The sequence below is a fragment of the Mangifera indica genome, chromosome 17 (assembly GCF_011075055.1).
Source record: "Mangifera indica cultivar Alphonso chromosome 17, CATAS_Mindica_2.1, whole genome shotgun sequence".
Taxonomy (NCBI): Eukaryota; Viridiplantae; Streptophyta; class Magnoliopsida; order Sapindales; family Anacardiaceae; genus Mangifera; species Mangifera indica.
Window position 1 is genome coordinate 11,898,851 of NC_058153.1, and position 7,211 is coordinate 11,906,061.

Here is a 7,211-nt window from a genome sequence, read left to right on the forward strand (position 1 = left end):
TAGTTACTTGCAGAAATTTGCAGAAGGATTATGATTTTGTGAAAGTGAATTGTGTTGAAACGGATAGTGTTACTCTTATAGAGTGAGGATAGAAGACAGGAGGTGGGCAATGGGGAAGAAAGTGACCTCCAATTGTCACCACTAAATTATTGACCACCAAAGTGAAGGCACACGTTGGAGCACTCATTGGCGGCCGAGATTGAATCAATGTTTTGTACTCAAACTAGACATTGACAGTGTAAAAGATCCGTCAAAGTTGATCGATGATCAGATTAATAATAAATTAAATAAATATTAGAATAATATTTTATTAAACAAAATTACAGTATGATGATACATGATGCATATTTTTTACCAAACAAACTTATTTAAGTTTCGACAATTGCAAACATTTTTAATGACATTTTCTAAATGATATTTTCCATCCAAACTTTGATAAAACAACAATTTTCCATCCATTTATGTTTAAAAAGTCCAATTTCCAACCTTTTATCTATTTCTGGTAGTAAATTCAGTTTGGTTTTTCAAAAATTAACTATTTTACCCATTTTTGTTAAAATTATGAAACTATTTTAACACTTTATTTAAATTACTAATTTGTCTTTATTATTTATTAAAATTACGAAAATAACATGAACAAATTTTAATTATAAATACTTTTTTCAGTTGATCCTTTTATTATTATTTTTATTTCTTCTCTCTTCACTGCCCCTTCCCTCATCTCGCCTTCACCACTAATCCATTCTCACCACACACAAGCAACCATTGGAGTTCTGACATTGTAAAGCTCACGAAGTCTTTGGTGCTAAAGTTTTAGCATCACACTAACGCATACATCATTTTCCTTTTTAGCTATTGAAACAACATTAAAACAAATCGGTGAATACCCACCTTCAACTACCACTTGTGACTCACAAACAGTGAGATCCGTCGTCAAAGTTTAGTGAAACCAACTTTTAACGATGACTTTGCTTCATCCTTTGCTATCAATATATCCACATTTTTAAAATCGGGACAACCAATTCCGTCATGCAAACCACCACCAATTTCAAACAAATTTCAAACCATTGTGATTTTAAGATTATCAAATGGATTTTCTCCCGTCATCCCTCTATTTTCACCACTGTCCTACCTCTAAACAACATATCTACCTCTCAACCAAAATTCGACTGTTCCTTCACCAAACCTAGAGAGTTTTTTGGCTCCTACGAGGAATAAGAATATTAGGTTTATTGAATTTGTAATGTGAGACTTGAACATAACGAATATAAAATTAAGTGGCAACATTAATTTTACATAAAGTGATATATTCAGCTTTATTGAATATGTCAATTCCTAGTCCTACCAAATAGAAATTTGGAGTCTTAAGTCCTTGACCAAAATGTGTCTACATAAAACAATAATGCTTCATAAACAATAATACTTATAGAAGATAATGTTGTGTTTATATATTAAGATTCTTTATCTCTAATATTTTTTTCCATAAGAGAAATATTAAAAAGTTTTTTATAGGTTTAGCCTAAACCACTTAGTGTCCTGCGTTTTATAGATGAAGTCGAACTCAGCCCCCGAACTAGGAGTCCTCCCTTCCGCTCGGGATCACTTCAGATTTGTTCCCTATCAGACAATGCACGACTGAGGGAGCTATTAAAAAAGAGTAGTGCAAGTCTAAGCACATGACTCCCACTACTTCTGAGTCGGTGAGGCGGCCAGAACTCAAAGTGATGTCATAACTGCCTTTTCCTAGTTTGGAAGGAAAGAAGGTCGCCAATTACAACACTTCCCAGATACTATCAATGTCGAAAACACCATATACTTTTGTGATCTTGGCTGTATTTCCTCCTTTTGTTCTAACTTTAAAACCAAAGCGATTGATCCTGGTAATTGCTATTTGCTTTTAATTTGGCCTTCTCTCTCAGGAATTCACTCTCAAAAGTCCTGCAAACATATGATTGGCTTTCCGTCTATGTTTGTCAGGCGAACAATGAATCTGAATATGAGCCAACAAAAGTAACAATTTCTCCCACATCGAAAGAGGAGAAGTGGCAAAGCGGAATAGAGCTACAGAATAAGAAGTGAGAAGAGTTGAAAGCATACCTTTCTCGGCCTTTTGGCTAAGATCAAGTGTAGTATCTGTTCTTATCAGTTTAATATCTGATACGTGAGACATTGTCTCACATGATATTAAATTTATTTTTTTAGGGGAGGATTCTTCACAGTAGCTTGCTGCTGGAATCCTCAAGCGTCGCCCATGCCTTGCACTACAGCAAGGGCTTGGCGCACCCTTTCCAAATCTAGTTAATACTTATTCAAAGTAATTTGACCAACAATTATTATTAAGTTGTTTAGGCTGATGAATTTTCAACTTCTGCGGCTGAACTAAACTCAGAGACCCGCAGCTGTCACCACTAATTTATTGACTACCAGGTTGAAGGCACAAATTGGAGTACTGATTGGCAGCCAAGATTGAATCAATGTTTTAGACGCGAACTGGGTGTTGGTCGCATCAAGGAGTCGATTAACGGATGAATTGATGACATATTAAATAAAATATTACAATAATATTTGACTAAATAAAATTATGGTACGGTGGTATATGGTACATATTATTTATTAAATGAATTTATATAAGTTTTAACAATGGTAAAATTTTTACTCTGAAAGGCTAAATAATTATTTTTCACCCAAACTTTGATGAAACAAACTCTATGATTGAAAAGTCTAATTTCCCACCCTTCATCCATTTAAGTTAATAAATTCAGTTTTGGTTTTTCAAAATTGATTATTTTGCCCTTTTTTTTTTGAAATTATGAAACTATCTTTAACAATTAGTCCAAATAACATATCAATCTTTATTATTTCTTAAAATTACGAAAATATCATGAACAATTTTTAATTGTAAATATTTATTTTTTATCATTTCATTTTCTTCAATTTTTTTGTTTTTTCTCTCCTCGCTGTCCCTTACCTCATCTCGACTTCACCACCAAGACATTCTTGTAAGTCACCACCTATACAATCTGACCAACAAAATCCTCCATTCCCTCGTTTCATCTTCACCACCAACACATTCTCACCGCACATTAATTGCCATTAGAGCTCTGATATTGTAAAGCTCGCGAAGTCTTTGGTGTTAAAGTTTTGGCACCACACTGATGCAAACACCATTTTCCTTTCTAGTTGTTGAGAAAAACACAAAAACAAATTGGTGAATACCCATGATTAGTTGCATACTAGTGGCTCAATATAAACTGACAAACGGCGAGATCGGTCATCGTTAAAGCTTAGTGAAACCACCTTTTCATAATGGGTTTGCTTTATCGATTGACCATCAATATATCCACATTCTCGCAATCAAGACAACCAAATCTGTCATAGAGAGAGAGAGAGAGAGAATCATTACACCAAATGTATTTGTTAACGAATCACTATTAAATTTGTACAAGAGAATAATGTATTTATGTAAGATTTTTATCTCTAAAACAAATTTCGCTAGAATTCTTATTTATAAGAAAAATGATAAAATGGTTCTTCACCTAAAATCACTTACTGTCCGGCATTTTTTTAATGAAATGGTCGCCAATAACAACACTATTCAGATACTTTGAATGCCAAAAACACCAAAGAGATTAATCCTAGTAAATTTTATTTGCTTTTAATTTCGTCTTCTCTCTCAGGATCTCGCTTGCAAAAGTTCTGCAAACATATGAATGGCTTTTTGTTTATGTTTGTCAGGCGAACAATGAAACTGAACAAGAAGCATGAGCCAGCAAAAGTAACAATTATTCCCACATCGAATGCGAAGAGACAAGAGACAAAGCGGAATAGAGATATAAAAGAAGAAGTGAGATATATGGAAAAGCATACCTTTCTCGGCCTTTTGGCTAAGATCAAGTGTAGTATCTGTTCTTATCAGTTTAATATCTGATACGTGGGACATAGTCCCACATGATATTAAATTAATTTTTTTAGGGGGAGGATTCGTCACAGCAGCTTGCTGCTGGAATCTTCAGGCGTAGCTCACGCTTTGCACTACAGCAAGGGCCTGGCGCGCCCCTTCCAAGTCTAGTTAATTCTTATTTATATATAAACTGGTTTGACTAACAATTCTAGTTCTTTAGTCTGAATTTAACGATTTAGAAGATCGAAAAATATCTATATCGATATGTTAATGTTAAGGTTGGATTGAGGCTCCCAATTTACCCACTAAAGAGAACTGAAAGAATTTAGGGGTTTCAGGTTATTATTTTAGGTTGTTATCTCCTATTTACATTTGTTAGGAAGAAAGGTACCATGTGCAACTACATTGTCTTGCTGAAATTTATGAGGTTTGAGCATTATAGCTAACTCACATTGTGGAATTTAGCTGGTTTATTACCTTCCTTATCGAGATGTGTTATTCTGCAGCCTGGATTGTGTATATGTTGCAAGTATTTGTGACATATGCTTATATATTTATTTGGGGGAAGAATTCGTTGAGAAGACAAATCCAGTTAGCTGCTGCTCCATTGTCTTTCTCATATGAACAGAAGAGTGTAAAAGTGGAATTTCTGTCGGAGGAATTCACTATAAGAACAAAAAAAAATCCTGGAAATTGAGGTTTGATTTCAAGCTTTCATAATTCTCCCTCAGGTACTTCCACATCGACTGGGGGACAAATTCCTGAACCTGAGCTTAAGTATATAAAATGCAGGTAACACAAAACTTGAATCATGGAGCCGCGTGGTGAGAACAAAGCGAACTATTCTTTCGCCTTTTACTAAAGAATACCGTGTTCTCGCCACTTTAAGCGGCATACCTTTATTTTTGGAGGGCCTTACTCTGTTGAGTATGGCTCCCTTACCAATTTTAGTTCTTAAATTTTCTTCTGTGAAATATGCTTTTAATCTGTTTCTGGTTTGGTTGGGTTAATCATCGAACATATTGGAGTTCAATATAATATAAGAGCTGAATCACATCACGGTATCTTTGCTCTTGGGGCAATGACGCGCATCTATTGTTGGATTAATACTATTTCCACTTTCCCTCTTAACTGGGATCTGCCCTTGACTTTCAGGATTTCTGTCCTCGAATTTCTGAAAGGGCTTCCCCTCTTAACTGTGATCTGCCCTGGACTTCCAGGATTTGTCCTCGAATTTCTGAAAGGGCTCCCGCCTGTACAGTGCCCTAGGATCCAAACTTGACTAATTGCGCCAAGTCAACACGGTCAATTACCAAGTGATTCCAGTCAAAATATCGCAATTATTGGGAAGCATGCAATTCATTTAAGCATAAAGAAGAATTAAATAGACAAAATTAGTTTTACAAAAATTTACAATTGCTACAACTTAAACTACTATGTACTGGTTGTCGTCAAAACAGAAAAGACCTTGATCAACCTCTTAACTGGGCCTGAAATCAATTATATTAAGAAGTCACAAATAACAATAAGAACTATGTGTTAATATAAGGGTTCACAATAAATGTAAAGACCTAGCCAGTATTTACTTTCTATAATAAGGAAGGAGAATATAAGAATGAAATCAATAATACTTTATTGTTAATGTTTTATTTTACCGAGTTCGAATATTAATCAGAGCTTCGGATCGATTTTCAGTCAAGAATTGCACAAGAACCATATAATAAACCATACGCAAATCAACACACTAAATTTATTTGGTTCTGGTTCAAAAGATTAGATCCCTACATCCAAGACAGAGGAATCTTCTAACAAATCTACTAATTAGTAAGAAAAATAGTACAATTTACAAATCTAGAAGCCAATCTAGCATTACAAACACAAACGGAAACGTATCCAGTCTTGCCAACTCAAATCATTCCTAAACCCGAGCACCACAACGACCTTGTACACAGACTCAAGAATTTAAACAGCTAGATCTAAGAAAATATAATGGATTTATGCATTTTTTATAAACCCTAGCAGAGAAGATACGAGGAACTAGAGAGAAAACATATTCACACCCAAAGGCAGCCTATTTTCCTTCTAAGAAACAACCAATGAAAAATGCCTTTCTTTCTTCACTTTCTCAAAACCAACTAATGGTTTATATCCATTAGTTAAAACACTTAATCAAGCAAAGACAAAACTGCCCCTGGACAATAACTATAGCCTAAACTTTGCTCAAACTTTTGCTCCTAATTACAAGACTGCCATTAGTTTTTATGTTACAGATTCACAAAACTCCACCTTGACAAAAAAACTAACATATCTAAGGACTTCTCAGTAGACCACAACACACTCACACTGAACAAATTTTGAGCAAATTCAGGGCATCCTTAAACTTACTCAATGGCATAGGCTTTGTTAAGATATCAGCTGGATTGACATCTGTTAATATTTTTTTCACATTAACTTTACTAGCAGCCAACACATCTCTGATGAAATGCAGCCTTACATCAATGTGTTTAGTCCTCTCATGAAATGCAAAATTTCTGGATAAGTGAATAACACTCCGTAAATCACTGAAGACTTCTGGAACATCAATATTCAGCCCCAACTCAGAAATAATTCCCTTCAGCCATAGTGCTTCTTTAACTGCTTCAATTAATGCTATATATTCAGCCTCAGTTGTTGAAAGTGCCACAATGTGTTGCAAATTACATTTCCAACTTACAACATTTCCACCAAAGGTGAAAATATAATCAGTGAGAGATCTCTTTTTATTAAGATCAGCTGCAAAATCTGAATCACAAAATCCTTTCACAGAAAATAGGTTAGTAGCATCAGCAATATAACACAAGCCATAATTAGATGTACCCTTCAAATACCTCAATAACCATTTTGTTGCATTTCAATGTTCTTTGCCTAGATTTCTCATAAATCCGCTAACAAGACTAATTGCATATGCTATATCAGGTTTAGTACCTATCATTGCATACGTTAGACTTCCTACCACATTAGAATATGGTATATTCTTCATGAAATCAAATTCTTCATGAAATCAGATTCATCAGAAGACAACAATCCAGCAGATTTTAATTTAAAATGAGCACCCATAGGAACATTCATACATTTTGCATTGATCATATGATATAGTTCAAGTACTTTTCTAATATAAGCAGATTGAGACAAAATCAAACATTGTTTCATTCTGTTCCTACTTACATCCATACCTAGTGTTCTATTTGTAGGACCCAAGTCCTTCATTTCAAATTCAGAATTCAGCATACATTTCAAATAAAGTAAAACATTCATATCCTTAGAAGCTATA

The 7,211-nt window shown here is 34.4% G+C and overlaps 3 non-coding genes across 3 annotated transcripts; all 3 read left to right on the plus strand.

The window, feature by feature from the left end:
* The first annotated feature begins 2,093 nt into the window (after nucleotides 1-2,093).
* Nucleotides 2,094-2,288, plus strand: LOC123201185. The gene has a single exon (XR_006498751.1). It is a non-coding gene; the product is annotated as a U2 spliceosomal RNA (small nuclear RNA).
* Nucleotides 2,289-3,863: 1,575 nt separating this feature from the next.
* LOC123201192 lies at nucleotides 3,864-4,059 on the plus strand. The gene has a single exon (XR_006498757.1). It is a non-coding gene; the product is annotated as a U2 spliceosomal RNA (small nuclear RNA).
* A 657-nt stretch (nucleotides 4,060-4,716) lies between these two features.
* LOC123201198 lies at nucleotides 4,717-4,832 on the plus strand. Its single transcript, XR_006498762.1, has one exon. It is a non-coding gene; the product is annotated as a U5 spliceosomal RNA (small nuclear RNA).
* The last annotated feature ends 2,379 nt before the right edge of the window (nucleotides 4,833-7,211 follow it).